The sequence below is a fragment of the Xiphophorus couchianus genome, chromosome 6 (assembly GCF_001444195.1).
Source record: "Xiphophorus couchianus chromosome 6, X_couchianus-1.0, whole genome shotgun sequence".
NCBI classification, from domain to species: domain Eukaryota; kingdom Metazoa; phylum Chordata; class Actinopteri; order Cyprinodontiformes; family Poeciliidae; genus Xiphophorus; species Xiphophorus couchianus.
Genome location: NC_040233.1, coordinates 4,335,788 through 4,357,192, shown reverse-complemented (window position 1 = coordinate 4,357,192; position 21,405 = coordinate 4,335,788). Strand labels below are relative to the sequence as shown.

Below are 21,405 nucleotides of genomic sequence, written 5' to 3'. Positions count from 1 at the left end.
ATGAGGGGACCGGGTGAGGAATTGTAACCCTGCGGTCGCCCCGCTTTGGAAGAGCATGTGTGCGAAGGAGAGAGGGAGCACGAAAAATACTCATTAAAAAAAAAAGAAGACGTGGTGTAGATCCAAATGCTTCTATTGTTTTAAAACTTGGTAAGGAAGCAGTCCTGTCTTTTTTTTATTGTGCTACAAATTAAAATAAAGTAATGGTTATGATAATGGCTGTTACAGGAGGCACATAGCTATGAGTGAATATATTCTGTAGCGTCTAATGAGCAACCTCACTGTTGTTGCATTGCAAAGTGGATAGTTGAGAAGCAATAAAAACTGGGATAAGATGCGCCTGGTACCAGTCCATGTCATTTAACCCCTTAGTGCCTTACTATATTTACTGTTATTTTAAAAATGAAGTGTGTTTACTTTTGCTTTCATCAAGCAGATGCTGAAGGAAGTACAGATTATTTGGAATTGAACACATACAATCACTAAAAGATGCAGACTAGGTAAAATTAGGCATAATTATGCATAACAGCAGTTAATTAAGTGTTCAAATCTCAGGTACGTAGATTATTTTATTGATGTTGCCATTGGTGACAACATTTGAAACTGAATCATAAGTTCCTCTTACTCTTCTGGTTCATCATCACAATTTCACATTAAGGAGAATCTATTCTTCTTCCTTTTAAACTAGTTTGGATAGATATATCTATGCAAATCATGTTGGTAACATTTTTTGCACCAAATTATTCTCATATAATGAGATTTAACCTGCTTCATTCTGCCTATTTTGAGCTCATTCCAGCATGAGCTGTTTCAGGGCTCTGTCACTTTTATGCGAATAAGCTGTTGCTGGCCACGCCCCCCAAACTCAATCTTTACATTTACACTTTTTACACATGAAAATGGCTACAAACAGATGCACAATTGTACGACCGTACATCTTTGACTCAGTCAGAAGCAGAAGGAGTGGAGCCTCCTGCACAACCAACAAGAATGCAGCAAGCAGTTTCTGAACAGTAAGTCAACAACAAAACACTTCTCTTTTCCAGCAGCCATTGTACAGCGCAAACAGCAGTAAAAATAGCTGAATAACGTGCTTGTCATGTAATAATGAACTGGGTGGAGCTCCGCTTGGGTGGCTAGGTGAAGGATGGTGCCAGCCGATTGTGAGGTTTTTAAAACATCTCGTTTTCTAGACACCAAAAGACATTAATTTATTGCCAGAAAACAGCAGAATGCTTTTTTTTAAATTTATTGGTATTTTAGTGCTTCAAATATTTATAGAAGCAGGATAGTCCCAAATGGAAACACAAAAAAGCGCAAAAAGTGACTTTTGCATAATGGGCACCCTTTCATATTGCAATAATCACAGTTGGATATAGTTCACGTTTTGGTCACTGGATGGCAGTGAAGTACTTCCAATACAATTCTTGATATGTGTCAGATATGCAACAACAGGCACCATGGCTACTTTAAGGTCAGAAACAAACATTTTTTCTTAAACTGGAGCAATGATTCAAAACCCGTCCCCTGTACCATGCAGTAAAATAACACAATACATTGCATCAATATTAATTCAATCACCAGTAAACGTGCATCTTACTCCTGCTGACAGGAGCCCTTTTCTTTTTCCAGTAAGCTAACACTAGCATGTTACCTTCTGTTTTAACATGACTCACTGGCAATTTGACACCTGACATACGCGGACAAACTTACAGCAGTAGTTATTTTTCTGCTTTGTAGACTTGCTTTGTAAACATCATAATATCAAATATATATCCATGTAAATAGTCTGTGATATTTAAAAGGGCCAGCACAAACTGCAGCCACATGCCTCACTTGCGACATCAAATCACAAACAGTAACAGTAATAGGTAGTTGACTTTATTCAGGGACTCATACCAAACATTTAAAGATGCCTTCATCAGGATCAGGGCATCACTAATGATTATGAGGTCGAACCATTATGAGGTAGATGGACAGATAGACAATGGGGCCATCTGTCCATCTACCTCTTTTTATTCTTCCAGTTCTCAAGTGATGCTTTTTCTTTTTTTGTGAAACTGCAAGAAGCGTGGGGCATCTATCTGCCTCCAAAAACCCCTTCAATATGTCATGAAGCAGCAGAGTGGGGTCAGACTGGGCTAGTTGTTAAGGATAAAGGAGAAAAGAGGAGAAAACCTAGAAATATCTAATGCTTTATTAATAAAACCAACACCTTTTTGTTATTGATGGACAGTTCACAAACCCTCACGAAGCTCATGGACTGAACAAGAGGACGAAAGTGAGATTTTCAGCATCTGCAATGTTTTAGCCATCCCACTGCTCATTGATAGGCTGGACGGTGTGTGCGGTTGTTGAGGGAAACAGAGCTATGAAGCATGCGGAGATAGGTCGGGCAATGCTAATCTCCCCTGCAGCAGCTCTGCATGGCAACGGTGAAAACTGCTGCAAACAATAAAACATTCAGCCTCCCTCAGCTGGAGCGCCGCTAGCCCAGGTCGCTTACGTGAGCTAAAAGTAACAGTGTAGAGTTTACAATCAGTTCAAATGTGAAAATATTAACTGTTGCAACATTAACAGGAATACATTTCTGTGGTGTTTTCTGTAGATAACAGTCAAATGAAACACCCGACCTGACCGATACGCATAGCTTGTCAAGAAGCAACATGGCAGGAAGGTCTGACAGGGTAGCTCAGTCCGTCAGAACTCCGACTCTCATAGTGTCTGACTGACAGCAGTTCAAAATACTCCAGAATTTTAAAATGAAGTTGCATTACAATCGGTCATTTGCCACCATTCTGAACGGTTCCCAACAGAGCTATTCACTACACTATGTGGCGAGCATCAGAGAAATCCCTGGTGGCCACTTTTTTGAGCTTTACACCATGTTATAATGTTATTCCTTCCTCAAAAACATATCTGGAGTGTTGCCTTGATTCTCTCATGGATGCTGGAGAAATCCTTGAATCTCCCATGGCAACTATTCAGCCTCACAGAGCACCCCATCCCTTTGACTCCCCCACTCAGCTCCTTCAGACTAGCCGGCTGCAATTAGCAAACACCCTGGTGTAAGTGGAGCTCTTTATAGGAGCTACTTCTCAGTACAACGGTGGTAAAAACTTTGTTAAAGGCTTAATAGAGGAGCTAAGACTTCCTGATGGCAGTTTCAGAAAGAGCAGTGTTTTCTTAAAAGACAGAGTTCCACTTCCAAGGCATTACATTACAAAGTCAGATGTCTTTTAAGTCATATTTGGTATATATGACATTTTTATAGCAGCTGATTGCTTCATTGTGCTATAAAATGCCGCCAAATACCTGGAAAATAAACAATACTGCCCCTTTAATACAGAGACACGTGAGACAAACAACACTCATGCCCAAGAGCAGATCACAAAGTCCAGATAACCTAGCATGTACCCAGAGAGAAGATTCACCACATTATAGAGGAGAATATGCAAACTCCACATCAGACTAGGACTAGGATTTTCAATGACCCCATCGACACAACGCCAGAACAGAATCAACTCACTCGTCAAACAATCTCTGGGAGGTGGCATGCACCCAGGGTGACATACCCCACAACCATATAAACAGACATTCACCAGATGCAGTGTCGAACAGAGCAGAAAACCACTGAGGCTGCCCAACCTTCCAGCCAATGCCAACAACCCCGGCACACCTGTCCAAGAAACAACACATGCGCCCATGCCACCCTGGTAACAGCACCTGAGCCAACCCACCGCCCCACGTCGAGCACAACCCACCAGCCACCACAAGATACCCTCCACTGCCCCCACACATGGCTGCAAACACAGGCCATTTATTCAAGTCAACAGTGCAACAGGTGGAATATCTCAACTCCCCCTGTTGAGAGTTTCCCCTGAAAATCTACTAAGCCCAGTGGTAGGGGCGCTAGGGCAGTCCACCAGCAGCCTGCCGTGGTTTTGTGTTGGAAAATGTTAAAAGACATGCCCAAAAATATGTCATAACTTGGAAATAACAGTGTGTGAGGTCAATGGACAAGTATAGGGACGGCACAGTCAATGCACACCCAGTTCAATGTGTCGTCTAGAAACCTAGTTTAATCCGTTATGGATGTATAAAAACCCAATTTAAATTTAACAAATTATGCTAAGCCTGGTGGAGGGACAAGGAAAGCCTGATGGCCCACCAGGCTTACAATACACTGGAGGAAACCCTGCCACTTTGGTAGAGCAACTAGACCCACCATAGTGGTTTTCTTGGCTCCTAGAACAGGGAACAATGAAAGAAAATGTCCATGTTTTGTATTTGTATTGTTTTCAGTTTCCCAACAGTTGATTGAATTTGGCTTTGTGCAGGTCAAGGGTGCCCTCAACCCCTTCCGACTGAGGTAAAGGTAATTTTATGTAGCACATTTTCAGCAACAAGGCTGAAAGTGTTGTCACCTTTCACAGATTCTAATCCTTTCTTCATTCCTGAGCTCAGTTTCTGCCTATTGAGTGGATTTTCCACTCCATCCTTTGTCACCTATGACATAAAAACAGTCTTTCACAAATGCACGACTCAGAAAGCGACCCGAGTGCTAAAAAAAAACAAAAACAAAGAGTAATAATCCATCAAACTGTGATGCTCGACTGATCTGGGTTGATTACATCGTGGACTAGCTGTGATGCCTTTACTCTCTCCATGGTGTTTCAGATCTAATTTGCTTTTTTTGCAAGTGCCATCATACTTCGCTTAATAGGTGCCACATCATTTGATGCCTTATCATCATCCCAGTCAACATTAGGCCTCTTATTACTCCTGGCAGGGCCTAACCCCACCCTTTAATTTTCTAAATTAACAATCCCTTATGCTAATTGAATGGGCTTTTAATAGCTCTCAGCAGACAGCGCCGCAGGCGACCAGAGGAGAAGCCGGTTCTGTTCCCAACGCCCCGGCCGACTCGCCCGGGGACGAGGGAAAATAAAATCTTGTAAACAAGCGGGGAAAAAAACACTTGTGGATTAGCACAGAGAGCGAACTGAGAACAACTAAATAGATCTCCACAAAGAAATACGTGAAAACGATGGTGAGCTGAGACGTGGTGATCAATAACGAGTCCCCGCTCGTGATAATAAAAAAATGGGCAGGGGAGGAATCGACACTTCCCAGTTAGCTTCCCAGGAAGAGCTCCCTGTTGGCCCTTAAAGCAAGCTGCCTGAGTTGTTCTTGACATATTGTTAGCTATTATTCCTTACGCCTCCCGCGGGACCGTCCTCTTCATAAACTCGCTCTACCCTCTTACCCCCGTCACCGGCGTGCTTGTTCAACAGAAACACACAGAACTGTGACTGGCGTCTCCTCGGAGGCCCGACATCACACACACGCCTGCTTATCGCTCATTCCTCACAGAGACTGCGGCGCGGCCGCCTCCGAGCCCAGACATGACATCTTCTAATTACCCGCAAATCCTTCTGCGATCTTGTTTTGAGATTAATTGACTGTGCAAGTCGGGGTTTTTGATTTGTGGTTTTAATTTGTTGATCATTTTTATAGATTTTTCTTTTAATGTGCCCATTAAACCTGATTGGTAAGTTTATTAAAGTCAATTAAAACTGAGTTTGGGGGGGATCAGCAGATTGTTCTATCCAAGAGCGGACGGTAAGTTTATCTCTGAGCCACCATCGTGTTTAGAGAGAGTGGATTCAGGAAGAGAGGAAGAAGAAGAAAAAAGAATATTTAGCTTATAGTTTCCCCTACTACGCTGTACGTTGTATTTAAGCTGATTATCTTCACCTGGCATTAAAGTTTGTTCAATGATTTGAAAAGTTTAAGTGTGATTAAAAGTAAAAGAATAAATCTGAGTCAGAATGCTCTTGATGTGCAGTTTTCTGTCTGAAAGTACCTTACAGGTATTTTGTAGTATCAGAATAATTATTTAGCCAATCAGAAATTCTGGTCTGCAGTCACTAGGCAGAGTTTTTCTCATGCGGGGGTTCTGCCTCTTTCTTTTCAGCCCTAAATTAAAATGATTGAATGAGTTCTTATACTTTGAGTTTATTTCAATAACTCAAAACATGTTGTATAATAATGACACTAAAACAGATGTTTTTAAGCCTTCATTTTGGTTAATTATGATATTTAGCTAATGAAAATATTACCATATTAAACGGTTACATTAGAGCAATTAAACAAACGGTGGCTCAAAGTAAAGCTTGTTTTCCTTCTTAAAGGTGATTTTAAAAAGTGCATTTAGTCTGACAAACAAGCATCATATGAAAGCAGGTTTCTAATATTATCATAAGTATATGAGGTTATACTTATGTACAGCCTCAAATCAATGCTAGTTCTCTAGCATCGATTTGAAGATTTAGCTATTGTCCTATATTTATACATGTAAACAATTTACTAAATACTTGGACAATTAGCTAATTTTAGCGATTTAGCTAACTATGTTAAGCCATCCATTCAATATTGCAATCAGTTTAATATTATTATTTAATATTAAACGCAAGGCATTTAATATTTAATGTTTAAACATTTAGCTAAATACTTAGTTAAACATGGTAAAGTGACTTGAAATGAGCACCTGCCCATTATTATGTCCTTATGAAAAGATGAACGTCACAAAATATTGTCAACCTTTTGAGTCTGTAACTTTATAAGCGGCGCTCCAAAGCCAGGTGGCGCTGTGGTTACTTCTCTAACTCTTTCCAGCTAGCCTGCTAACAAGCCGGTTGTGAGACGAAGCCGGAGTTCTTGACAGACGTTCATGGACTGTTAAACAGATTTGCATAATAAATTCAGCTTTCTGGTTTTGTTAATAGTTTTCAGGCTAAAAGCTCACAGGCTCAGTGTGGAGCTGGAGTAGATGCTAACCTGTTTAGCTAAAGTTACTAAAACACTCAAATTTAAGTTTTCAGAAGCTGTGCTTCCATTACAAATGTGCACAAAACTTTGTTTTTGCTAACGTAAAAAAAAAGCAAAAAACAATTCAGCAATTGTGATGTTTCCATTAAATAAAACACACAATTAAAATCAAACGTGAGAAACGTTGTTCACAAAATAAATAATTAAAAAACATGGATCCTCCATCCACTTCCTGTCGTCTTCTTTGTGGTTTGCTCCCAGGGCAACGTCCGGTTGTTGATCACGTGACTCGTGTGATGTGAAAAAAGTGTTTCCGTTGCATTTTTGAGAAATAAACCAACTCTGATACGGCCAAAAGACCCCGCCTGATCCTAGTGCCAAAACTTTTTCGAAATTGGTGTTTCCATTAAACAAATGTATTTTCAAAATGTGAATGGAAACGCAGCTGTGTTACAGGTTTTGGAACATGTATAAGGATTATTAAAAGATCCATCAAAATTGTTTTTGCTGCTGCGATCCGTCGGTCCAATGGAGCCACGGCTCACCACTGGATTTCTGCAACCTCCATTGGACATTTTCGACATTTCTTTAATACTTTAGCTGGACCTGAATGACTTTTCATCAAATTCCTAAAGTTTTCGCAACAATATTCCCTGGCCGCACGTAATCCGGCATTCCAGATGTGTTTTCCTAGAAAGGCGCTGCGATTTTTACACTTTGCAGATGCAGAAAGCATTAGCAAAAACAGCGAGGAACCAAATTACCAATCACCTCTTACACATCGGGTTGTGCTGTCGAGGCAATCAAAGAGGAATTTCACCGCGCTCAGAGTGGGTGATGTAAAAATCATTCAAATAAAGTTATTTTATTTCAGACTAAATTACGATGTTCTGCTGCCTGAGAGTAATTGCCTGGTATTTTGCAGGGCTTCCAAACGTAACGGGGTGTACATCCCTGACATTCCACCTGCAGAAACTGAAACGAAATGAAAACTGAAATCTCTTCCACCGTTCAGGTAAAGTGCTGCGAAAAACGTCGTTACGATTTATTTAGGTTTTTTTTTTTAATTATCTTTGCTTTTTAGTCACCTAAATGTTGTCAAATAATGTTAATATCAAAGATAACCAGAGTAAACACAACAAGCAGTTTGCAAGTGATGACAACTAAATGGAAATAAAGAGATCAGAGCAGCTTGCAGCCACGTGAAAAGTAATTTCAGGTCACACTGTTTGTGTGGAGCTTGTGTGGTCATGCCGCCTCAGTGTGTACGTCCCCGTTTTCCCAGTGGTGCGGCGTCAGTTTTAGAGTCTTCTATACACTCTGCTTCTGCTCCCAGTTGTTGAAGACAGGCAGAATTTAACTGCAGCAATATCTTCCGTTTAAAATATGAACCGATGGGAATGTCCTGTACCTCCGACAGAAGCATAAAGGCCGAAGGGGCCAACTTTATGTCCGAGTTTAAGTCAAGTCTTAAGTTGCTAATGACTGAAATAAAAGTTGTAATAAAATCTACAACTAGTGCACCTCTATCTCAGTAGCAGAGATTCCATCGACCGTGTCGTTGCACACATTAGAACTACAAAAAGAAATCCAGTTAATGGAAACGAGCCAATTTCGGGAAAAAAAAAGTCACATCTTTCAACTGAAACTTTCTGCGCTAGGATGAAATGGTTTTTTCGGCAGTATTGGAATAAGTGTTTTTCACAAAACTGCCACTGAAATGCTTTTTTTTTTCTTCTTACATTGCACAAGTCATGTGATCAACAACTAGATGCTACTACTGGTGGAAATGACGAAGATGACAACAGGAAATGGTGGGAGGAGGATGGCACGGCGTTTTGTTAAAGACTGATCAGGTGAACGAATATATTCACCAATGAGTGATTTTGTTGGTGAACAAAGGAAACACCACAATTGTGATTGTTTTTTATTCTTTTTTTACATTAGTGGAATATCTGAAAAGTTTTGTAATAGAAACTCAGCATTTGACCTCCCTGCCCTCTCCGCAGACATCCAGGGTGAAAGGAGATGCGATTTTAAACTTCTTCACAATTATGCAACAAAAACAACAACAACAAAAATATCAATATTTAACATTCATTTTTTCCTCTATTTTTTTCTCCAGACATCCTGCATGTAAAACCTGTAGAAAACACTGGGACAAAGTGAAATGATTCATTTGGGCTTTCACTTGCCACACAAAAGAATTCATTATTACCAAAACATAATTAAATTCATGTCCTAATTTTCTCAATTCCTTTCACGTTTTGTCTTCAGCTGGGTTGAAATGTGCTTTCACTACCTGCACCACACCATAATAAAACCGTGACAATCCAATCACGGTTTTATCTATTCTATACTGTACAGGCTGTATTGACAGAGAAGACTAGTGTATTCGGGGTTAAACATTTATTTTATGTTCATATTTAAAATAAAATACATGACCCTATTATATAAGGTCCTGGTATTTTCGTTCTGTTCTTTGTTTTTCCAGATAATTCGGCACTTAGATTATAATAACGATAACTTAGTTTATGAAGCGCTTTGGAACAAAATGAAGAAAAATTACAGGGAGAAAAAGACCAAAATAGAACAATACAGAATAACAACAGATAAAACACCAAGAATGGTGATAAATCTTTAAGTATAAAATTAAAGTAAACGTCTAGCTTTAACAACCTCAACTGAACATGTCTGACATCTGAGGGGGATTGCATGTTCACGCTGCAGCTCTTACTGCTCACTTCTTGTTTTTCTCTCAGATCTGATGGGGTTTTTTTTTGTTTGTTTGTTTACATCATAATTTGAATGCACCCGCCATCAGGCTCCAGCGTCAACAGTCTGCGGTTCTACGGCGACGCATGCGAGCAGCCACGTTTTACCGAAGAAAATACGAATGCTACACATCTCGGCACGCGTGTCGGTTCCAACGAACCACGACCAGCTTCCATCAGACTGTCTGCCGTGCTGGTTGTTTACATTTGATATCGCCACTTCCAGCCCCCTGCAGCGTCAGACTGGCCCTAATTTGGTGATCGAAAACTCAGATTGAATGAAATGCTCCTGCTCAGACTTTAAAACGCTGTGATTTTAGCATGTTGTTGAAAGCACATTTTGATCCTTAGTTCCTCTCTCAGCAGTGTATTAGAACACTTAATAGACTTCCAGGCTCCACCCACATTACATTAGTTTCAAATGTAACTAACAATCCTTAAGCACAGTCTTGTCCTCCACACACACTTTCCATATTTGACATTCCTCAAGCTGAGACTTTAAACTTTCAGTAAAATGGTTTGGTTTTGTTTTTCGGCTCTGGTGGCCTTTATTGATGAAGTGACAGGAAAGTGGGTTGTGAGAAAGGGGGAAAGACTCTCAGCTCATGGAATTGGCTTAGACATTTCCACTAATCCCAACCTGAGGCCTTGCGGTCTAATGACTTATCAGACACTGTAGCTGCTTAAGGCCACCACTTCATACACTGAGGGCAAATCCACCACAAGAAGGCATATTTTACTTCAGCCAAGTAGAGGAGGCTCCTGTAACGACAGACCAAGACCAACCCTATGTTGTCCAAACTATTAGTAGCTGCGAACAATGAAAGAAATGAAGGTACAACACAAGCATCTCGTCTCTTAAATCATTCCACTTGCACCGCAGAGAAGTGCTCTGCAGCCGGTGCATGCTGCCCAGCCTGGCACGGCTGATGTGAAATTACCGTACCAGGTTTCACGGCAGAGTCGCAGTCTACCCCCCTTCAACCAATGGAGAATGACCAGAAAAATCATGGCAACGTTTTCACGTGGATTTAGCCAGCCAGTTTGAAGACGAGATGTGTTTAGCGATGCACAATGCCGGCAGAAAAATGGCTTGGAAGCGTTTCATAATATTATCAACCAAAATAGCGAAAACAATGGAAATGATGGGTGAGGCGTCCAGCCGGTTTGGATGTCCAGCAGAGGCGGTCTGGGTTTGGAGACGATGACCATCTGATTGAACAACGGGACCATCATCATCAACTCTACTTGATGATGATGAAATAGTACTTTGTTCAACAATCAAAAACTGTGTGTGTATTTAATTGATGACAAAATAAATGAAAATCAACAAAAGGAAATCTGAACTTTTATCTACGTGACAATAAGTCATTGACCTCTAACCTAAGTTCTGTACTAGTATCTTTACTGTATGTTTTATTAGCTCATTATTGGTTCTATTGTTCTCTCATATATATATTTACTAATATTTTTTGTATAATATTTATACTAACCTTTTTTTTACCCTCACCAATAACACTTGTGTGCATGTGTATATAGTCACACTTACAGTTTCAGGGTTTTTTTCTTCTGTGATCTCCAGAAGGCAAGCAGTGACATTTCGTTGCCAAAATTACTGTTGTGCCTTTGTGCAGTGACAAAGTCACAAGACTAAAGCAACCTAATCAAAACCCGGGGTCTTTAACAGCTGAAAGACAAAAATGACTTGACATGTCCTTAAATTTCACCAGACAGATCTGGCAAATTAGTTTTATGTTGCTGATCAAAAAATTTGATTTTACTGATTTCCAACTGATAAAACCCTGTCAGTCAGTCTGGGGTGGCACAGGGTGTAACACAATGTGGAACAAACAAGGTGGGGGAATTCAATAACCAGAAGAAAACTCAACTTATGTTGATTATTTTTCTGTTTTTCCACTGGCCTAGGGCCTAAAAAACACAAGGGGGGAAAAGACTTCAAGGTTTCTGAGGCCAAAATAACAAATCACTCTTGCCTAAGCAAAACAACAAACACTTGAATTAATAAACTCTCCAGCTGGCCACAAAAAACCGGGAAGAAATAAGTTGAAAGAAAACGTCAGAGAACCCTCATCAAACTCCCAATTTAACATGCAAAAAAAAAACCCAAAACAGAATAACAAACCTGAGTCTTCAGTTCAGAGTCAACCATGTCACCGAAATTGATCAGCGAAGCTTTTATGCAGGAAGTGGTTCCAGGTGTGAGGTGGTCCTTCTCTACGAGAACCCCTAGTGGTCAGTGGATGTAACCTACACCATGTACACCCTCGTGAACATGAACACAAATATATTTGGTTAGAATCTGGTCTATCATCACTGATAATAAGTGAGTGTGCAGAAGATCCACTTTGGACAAAAATTCATTTGCAGATTCACGCGAATAGAAATTCCAAAAATAAATTTGCTGAATGGAAACACGCCAATAAAAAAAAGAAAATGTTTTTTGATAAAAGGTTCTCGCGATGGGATGAGGTGGTTTTTTTTCAAAACATAAGCATTTTTACAAAACTGTAACAGAAACACTTTTTTTCGTATCACACGAGTCACATGATCGACAGCCGGATGTTACTACTGATGGAAATGACAACAGGAAGTGGTAGGAGGATGATGGGTTGTTTTCAACAAAGCAGAGCTCACAGCGTCACACAGTTCATAAAAAGTTGCATCGTTTGAACGTGTTGACTCCACAGCTCTTCTGTAAAACCGCCGACTACAATTTCCCCAAAACGTCACATATGCAGTTGCTCCCAACTAGGGAGCGTTGGTTTGTCACCCCAACGCCTGAATAAGACGCCGACGTCTTCTCTGATTGGCTGATAGATGGTGAGCCCTAGCACCATCGCTGAAATATGAATATATCTCATGTAATTGTTTACACTGCTAAACACATAAAAACTCCTCCCTGGAGATAACTCTCATGCTTTTGAAGTTAACCTTAGAAATTTTCCCCCAACCCAAAAACTTGGATTTTTCTGAGTTTCAAAAGTCAAAATGTTTTTACTTTACAAGCTCAGAATATGTTTACCCCCCCCCCCCCCAAAAAACGTGGACAACAATCTCAAAATGTCAATGCTCCCCCTCCTCCCCATTTACATAGGGACCTACATACATATGAACGTGATACATTTCAGGTTAAAATAATCAAATTTGATTGAAGTTATACTGGAACCACAGACTCTCAGTTTGTGGCTAAACTCAGATTTCACTCAACCTCTTTCTGCTTTTGTCACTAAATAACACATTCCTGGCATTATTGTGCCTCTGTGTTATGGAACCTCAAATCTTTGATTTGAAGTAAATCACTTCCTGTGTTTCTTTGGCTATAAAACGAGTGAGTCGCGTCGTGACAACGGTAGTCGTTCATAAAGTCTCGGTCAGATGAACGTCCATATGCTGCTGGTTGTCATTCTGGGACTGCTGTCATGTTTTTTTTTTTTTTCAGAAAAGACATTTCTTACAGCAGCAGCCTCCTCCAGCTCTGTTTGTCTCTTTTAAGGTTCCAGCTGTTTTGCTGCAGCTGAAGCGAGATGCTGGTAAATTGCTACATCCTGTTGATTTCTATGTCAAAAGGGGGAAAGAAAGCCAAACATGCGCTGCCCTGCAAGAAGCATCAAAGAATCTTATTTTTGGCAAAGCAGCGCAGCACTTTGTGGCGTGTTAAAACAATTGAGTTTAATAAATAATTTGCTTGTCACGTGGTTTTCTCCATCTCTCCGCTGTCGGCACACACTTCCTCATGCTGGTCGACTTCTTTACCCACTGACACTGTGAGGCAATTTCACTTCACAGTTGAAACCAGATATTTAAAATACACATTTTATTCTCACTGTCTGAAGTGAAATCAGACTAAACCTCCCTCTCGTTTCATCTAAATAATCAACAAAAATTATCTCTGTTCGCTAAACTTCGTGAGAACATTTTTTTTTTAGATTTTTGTTTTGTGTCGTCTTTTCATTCTGCATATGTAAACTTCTCGTTTCAAATGCATGTTTCTGAATTTGAATGCGTCTATGCGATTGCGTTGGATTGAGATGATTATGTAGAGTTAAGCCAGTAACCATTCAGATGTCACAACAAAAATGATCTGCACTCTGTAATCAGTGAAAAAGAAATTATTCACCAGACTATCAACTTGCTTCCTGTAGGAGATCATAAAAGAAATCTGAATGCACCATTTTTAGATTTACTTGTGCACCATATTCTGATTTATAAACACAAAGTACAGAAAATAATATATATATAAAAAATGATCGATAAGCAGTCCATGCTCAATGGTGCTTTCATTTAAACAAAACTTAAACAAAAATGAGTCAGTGGGACAAAGTTGAATTATTTATCAGTACCGTATTTTTCGGACTATAAGGCGCACATAAAATCCCTATATTTGCACAAAAAAAATCGTCAATGCGCCTTATATTACAGTGTGCCTTATGTATGAACAGAATCACCAATGAACAGCCAAGCAACAGCAATGAGACTGAATCGGATGATGACGAGATTGATGCCGCTATCGCCGACACCAAAGACGAGGAATTTGATGGATTCGTAGGAGATGAATGATTGAAAAGGTGAGCGTGCTTTTTTGTGTAATATTGACAGTTATTGTTAATGATTTGAATATAGTCTGACCTATCCGACTACCGTATTTTGTTTCGCTTTATGTGTCTTATAGTCCAAAAAATACGGTACTTACTTAAAACAACTTAAATCAGCCGAGTTGTTACTTTAAAAATTATTTTCTAAGTTTCATGAGTTGATAGAAATAAGCAACCACAACGATTTTGTATATTTAAGTTGCTTCAACTTATTTCTATTATTAAGACGTACTGTCAGGTTTTAAAGTCACATTTCTTCCTTTTTTTTTTTGACCATTCCTTTCTCATACGGGTCTTTTGCCACTTATTCTACCAGATTTCCTCAGATTTGTTTTCATAAAATATTTTTTAACTTGGAGACATTTCATAAGATGTAATATCCTTGCCATAACGCTGAATGAATAATCTTTTTGTTGTTTCCCCCCCCCTCAGTTAACATTTCCCATAATTGGTTAGTGATTTTCTTCGCAGTCATGAACTCAACAGCACACAAGGTAAACCAGCACATTTGAATTCGCCCATGAGACGGAAGAAATCTGACCCTAGACGTTCATTTTCTTCTTTTACTGAATAAAAAATAATAACAATATACTGTACCTCTGATGTGTTTTTCTAATCTCTGCATCGACAACTAGATTCAAATGCTGACTGAGATGATTCATTTTACGCTGATAAGCCTTAATGTAAAGTTTAAAGGCGTCAAGAGCGTCCGGAAGAAAAGCTGACCCTCTGGACGACCCACACAACCCCAGGCAGCTCTGGATGAACCCAAGCTGCTCACACACGATGGCCACCCCGGCTTTCCTTGAACTGAAGGTCTGCTCTTTGTAAATGTTCGTGAGCACAACGGCTGGATGTTTTTTTCTAACGGCTACATGCAATTTCTGCCTGCTTCAGTTCACTTTAACCTGCAGAGTTAAAAGACTTCCTGCAGAGTCCTGTTTAAATCTGCCAACAATTACAAACGGAATCGCGGCCCTGTGAGAACCGCAGCCTGGTGTATCGACCGACTTTATGTGGTGTTAAGGAAAAATGATTATTTTTAGTGCTTAATATAGTTAATCATGCGGCATAGGTAAATGTTGTATTCAAGACTTTTATTTGAAAACAAGTTTTGTGTGAGCAATCGGGAGGGGGCCGAAGGGGCCAACTGAGACAAGCAGGCACCTCTCGTTGTCTGCTTAAGATCACACAAAAGCCATAAAATTAGCATTCCCATGGAAACAGCGCTGAAGTATGGGGGAAGAGACGTCAGAGTTTATCTGTGAAATCTCAACACAGGGACCCCTCCGCCGAGATCGCCCGTACTTGGCACGGCCCAACGATGAGCAGTCCGCCCTTTTACTTAGACAAAAACCAGACATCTTTGCCGTAAATGGGGGGAGTTCCGGGTTTCTCTGGAGGCCGAACAGGCCTCTCATTGGTCAGAACAACAGAAACGCCTTCTTTGCATATATTAAAGTGAGGAAACACCCACTCAGTATAAAATTTCGTGTAGCGCTAAAATATACAGAGAGCTTCCATTTTTTCCAGCAAACTTTCTCCAAGGGCGCGCCTTTGTCATTTTTTGTCTGTCTTTGTGTTCGTTCTGTTGATCTGTCCTCTCTGTCTTTGTCTATATGGGGGAAAACAATGCATATCTCTGTACCTCTGTAGTTTTATTCTTTTCCTTGTAATTCTTTTGTCTCAGGTAAAGAATGTACATCTTTGTAACTCTGCAGTTTTCTTGTAATTCATACGGTGTTTTTTCTATTAGATTAAACTCTGTATCTCTGTGACGTCATCACGCCTCGCCGTTTCCTTCCAGCCGTGACGCCATTCGCTCAGGACCCGGGAGAACAGGAGGAAAGAGAGAGCCAAGCTTTTTCCAAAATTAAGCTAACTTAGTAAATTTCTTCCTTGATAGTGGAAAATGATCAAGAAGTGGTGAGTAATTGTAAAATGGAAGGAAAAAATGTGCTTTAATGTGTGGCATGCACCTTGACTATTAACAGCAATTTCTGGTCATTTCCTAAACCAAAGATTCTAAATTTGATTTATGTCTTGATGTTGAGATGAAGCTAGTGTAAGGTTTAAATGTTGAGGGAGTTTTATATTCATTATCTGTTAGATTGTTTTTATTAGAGTGACTTTGTAAAACCCGTCCAGGGACAACAGACGGAAAAACAGCCTTTGGCGAATCGGCACACTGACTTTACTTGTTAGTCAATGTTCACTAAATAATATAAATAAAAAAACAGAATGAATATACTTTGATCTAAACCGTTCTGGCGTAACTTTGGCTGTACAGCAGGCAGTTTAAACACATCAAAAAAAATGTAGGGAATCCAGACGAATTCTGGATGCGTTGAGTATTTTTTGTGTGGAATTCTTCCTCTTATAATTTTTTTTCAAGATGGCAGTCATGGTTGTCATGGAAAATAAATTTTTGCAGTAAAGTCACCATTAGACATAGTGTGTTTGATGTCAAATCATATTTTCAACCATGCCGGTAATAATAATAATTAAAGCTGTAAGGAGCCTTGAACGCAGTTCAGCGCCGCTCCGGCGTCGCCGCTCGCTCGCCACCGCAGACGCTCTTGTACAGTTCCCGTACAAGCTACGCGATCTCTCTGTCTGATGACGCGTTACATCTCCGCGAACTCCGTTTCCCCGTCGTTCTCTGTCATTGGTGGAGTGATACTGACCCCTGCCGGCGAAATACTAATATTATTTATCATCTTTGCGTCAGCTTGTTGTGACGCTCTGATGCAAGTTGTTTCTCTGAAAACTCATGTTTAATCAAAATGAACAAATAGTTCATATTGTTTTAACTTTCTGTTGTTAACTGATGTTTGCTTCGCATTGTTCAAATTGCATAGGTTGTTTTGGTGAAGACTTCCCATCAAAGCAATTGTTTGAATGATGGAAATAGAAAATACAAACTTTTTTTTTCAGTAATCAATTGTTATTTTGCCTTTTATTGAGGGCAGCTGTTCATGCAACATGTATTTCTTCCCTGGTGTGATTCATGGAGTACATATTGTTTACTACATTATGGTATCCTGCTTTTTGTGTTCCCGTTTAATTGAAATAGATTACAATCTTGCTCGACAGCACAGTTCTGACTTCATCCCCTTGATTTTCAGCTGGTCCAATTTTTGTATAATTTTCTTCACCGTTTTACAATTGCAGTCTGCCTACAGTTTTAGCAGTGGCGTCCAAAATGATGTTTATTGAGAATTTTTTGATAAGGTAGAAAAATAAATAATGTTTCAATATCTCAAGGGTAATTTAATAGTTTAATTATTCATTGAAAATTGTTGCAGATGATGATGTTTGTTAACTGTTAAGTATTCCTCGACCAATTGTACTTTTCCCATGACGAAAACAATGTCAGATGTAATTCCGATTGTTTTGGCATCTACAATTATTTGCTTTGTTTTTGTGACATGCAAAATGAGTTTTTGTCTCTTTTCTCCCCCCCACATCATTCAACAAAGTGATCCTCTAGCAGCTCTTCGTAAACTTATTTTTCTTTTCTGATACACCTGACAACTGCAGAGTAATCGGAGCGTTTAGTATGTGACTGCACTCATAACAGATCTATTTATTTTCTGTGTCAAGTTTTAAGATATCTTTGGAGGTTTTGTCTGTTTTAAACTTTTGTTCACAAAATAAGTACGTGTGATAAAAAGCATTTAGAGTGAGTCTCTGTATCAGTTGTTTAATAGGATTTATTATTTGTGCTGCGGTTCAGTTAAGTATTAGTGTTCATGGTAAAATATCTTTCACAGTGAATTATTATTATTTTTTTACTCCGGTACCATTTGCGCAGATCCTGCAGCTTCTCGAGATATTTATAAAAGTGTTACTGAGGCCTTTCAGTTAACCCTGGAAGAGGAAGGAGGAGAGACAGTTGAGCAAAATCTTCGGTGGGGCAAATGGACGCCGTGAATGAAAAATTGGAGACGAAAGGTCGAGAGCCTGGAGAGCTCCTCAGCTTTTTATGCTGATGGTAGGTGTATTTATAGTGTATTATGTTGATTATAGGTTTTTTTCATATTTTGTTGACTTTTTCTGGTTGACATTTTTCAAAATGGCCACCACGATTGTAATACATGATGTACGGTTTCACTAGCAGTTATGGCCAGCGGTGGATGTAGCAAACTAACCACTGATTCGCTAAACCAGAATCTTAGCTCTGCTAATGCTAAAAACGGTTTTGTTTTTTAAATGAGCAGAAGCTAATGATAACCACTAAGATGAACGTCTCTTCAGTCTCTTTCACACATCGTCTTTCACTTGACGACTGGTGTGAGACTCACAAACAGCAAAGCCCTCAGCTTCAGTTTTGACGGTTTATTTTGCTACATACAGTCACTTTAAAGACCAAAGTTGAAAAAATATATGACAAAGTTCATCCAAACCATTTTAAGACAATTACGGCACTGATTGAAAGCTACTAAAATTCAGAACAGTGCACCTCGTCTATATTAGTTTTGGACAAACCAGAGCAGTAAGCCTGTTTAGTGAACAAATAGTACAAGTCAAATAGCCAGGGGAAAAAAAACAACAACAAAAAACCTACCTTCCAACCAACGCTGCCGTCTTTCTGCTCTCTTTGAGTCCTCTGCATTTCCACCATCGTTTTAAACGATGGTTTGAAACGAAGCTCCCGGGACGTCCTTATCCTCCAATGTTACTCCCTTCCGTTCTCTTTGTGTTTTGTTTGTTCGAACATCTGGGTAACCGTGACGTCATTCGCAATCAGTGCCAGTGGTTTAAAAGACTCCAAAATGGCCACCATCCTGAAATTTAAGTGGCCATTGGGAAAAATGAAAAACTTAAAACCTGGGGGGTTAGCATGCTAACTATTATGCTTGTTTCCTCAAATTGAACGATTTTTACAGCGATATTATTTTTGCTGTTACACCAAGCAATGCGAACGGTGAAAACTGCTAAGGCCTATTTTCTGTTTTATCTATTATTATAGGCAGTTCAAAGCATTTTTAGAGGAAGTCTAGAAACCAGCCCCTTGTTCTACGCTTCGCTTCGTGTTGGAGGTCTGAGCTCCCTGCTATTAAATTAACATTTAGGTATTATTTCAAACTTAAATCTCTGAACGTTTGGCCGTGACATATGCAGTGCGCCAGTTTGATGCTATGAAGCTTATCGGAAATAGCTGGAAATGGATGTAAACAACCATCCTCCACTGACCAAAGAGAGAAGTGGAGGCGTGGCCAGCACAGACTCAACGTCTTTGTCCACTTCCTTCGCCGTCATTGCTAAAACTACAGGCAGACTGCAGTTCTAAAGCGCCGTCGGTTTTCTGCGACTTCTTCGTTCACAATGTCTGGTCAACGTTGTTTTCCTCCTGTATGTCAGTCTGAGTCGTTCCACAGCAGCATCTTACCTCACATTGTTCACCTGGTTGTAGTTTAATCTCAGCCGTTTAAGTGTTTAAGTGTTCCATAAAGCACAGATCTGTGAAGTGCAGGTCGTGCTGTGGAGAGGTTAACCGGGAAATGGATAGCTACAGATCCTCCATAGTTTCCTCTCTGATCAATCCTCTCCTTGCCTTAGGGGAAGAAATCCTTTTATCACCGAAGTCTGCTTCAAATGTCTCTGCACTTTCTCCCTGACCTGCTGTTTTCCTTGGTCTCCATGATGCCGTTTGTTCTCTTCCGAAATCCTCTGGCGCCTTCACGGAACGGCCGCACTCATACCGAGATTAAACTACAACCAGGTGAACAATGTGAGGTAAGAAGGCGGCTAACTGTGTTTTATTGAGGGGCATCAGAGTCTGGTGCTGAAGGTGAACATGAACAAACATCACATTATTAACGCTTGTAGTTGCAGCGTCAACACGAGACAGTTCAAAGGGCATGAGGTTTTCATTAGTCCTCTATTTTCAGGAAGCTTATACGATTATTCCAAAAACTGGTTTCCTTTCAAGCTGACACTCCTGTTCCTTGCCTTTTTATTACCCATAATCCTTTAGGATTTATTTTGAAGCTTTTTAAAAGGTTTATTCAAAAGCTTAGAGGTTAAGCTCTCAGTGGTTAAAGAAAATCCAATACCTTTAAACCTCAGTCACATCTTTCAGAGCCTCAATGAATGAAGAAAAAATAAAAAATCGTACATAGCAGTGAAATTGCTGTAATCTAATCCGAGGGGAACTGTCAAAGTAAAACTGCTTGTTCTTGCCTTTGCTGTTGAAAACATTTAAAAAAATTTTTTTTCCAATAACATCTTTTGTCTTTCTGCAGTAAACCTCTCTGTTCCAACAACAGATTCCAGCGGATATTGCCGTTGTGGTAACATTTCTGTTTTTCATTCCGTCCTTCTCGGGTGTTCGCACAACGTGACGGCGGGCGGGAGGCCGAACATTCAGCTCAGTTCAGTCAATTAGTCATTTTTCTTCAGTCCACGCTTCTCACGACTTAAATAACAATTTTCTCATCAATGGCATGTCAACTAGTCGCCCAATAACTCCTTTATTATAGGTAAGGAAGTTAAGTCCTGTACTGTTTGTCTGTAGTTCTAAAAATTTTACAATTTAATTGTGATTTTTAACATTTCATCGGTACATATATGTATTTTTTTTAACTATTATGAGCTGCTTTGGAATATTTTAAATTTATTCCGCAAATTGTTTTGATTAGCTCAAAATGTTTTGATTCAGGTGTTTTTCAGATACTCTGAGGTGTAGTTGTCACTAAATACATCTTATATTAACTTGTGTCGCTTACTTTTTAGTGACCTCAAAATTGTTATACACTAATATGCTGATTGTTGCTGTGGTTTCTCTTTTTTTTATTAGCCTTTTCTCTCTCTCTGCAGGTGCAGAAGCAAACTTGTGGTGTTGGCTTGTGTTCTCTCCTTTCCTCTCATCTCTTCCCTTCCCTTGTAACCTTTCTCCATCTTTCTCCCTGTTAATACCTGCGTTTATATTACCCACTTCTTCATCATCTACTGCACTGTATAGGGCTTGGAGGCTCTTAACCGTGAACATATTTTATGGAGGATAACACGAGGGAGGCGCAGTGTAGTTAGCAAACGAGGTAGAACGTTGACTACCTGCCTTTTCTTTTGAAAAACAGGAAATGCCTTAGTAATGATAAAAGTTACCCCTAACAGAACATAATCCAGAGATTATCTACTAGCTTGTTTTCGCTCTGGCTACATGAGAATCGACTGTA

At 39.7% G+C, this 21,405-nt stretch overlaps 1 long non-coding RNA gene across 1 annotated transcript; it reads left to right on the top strand.

Moving 5' to 3' along the window:
• Positions 1-8,586: 8,586 nt before the first annotated feature.
• On the top strand, positions 8,587-17,540 carry LOC114146880 (uncharacterized). Its single transcript, XR_003595977.1, has 3 exons — positions 8,587-8,648; positions 14,460-14,467; positions 17,530-17,540. It is a non-coding gene; the product is annotated as an uncharacterized LOC114146880 (long non-coding RNA).
• Positions 17,541-21,405: the final 3,865 nt, after the last annotated feature.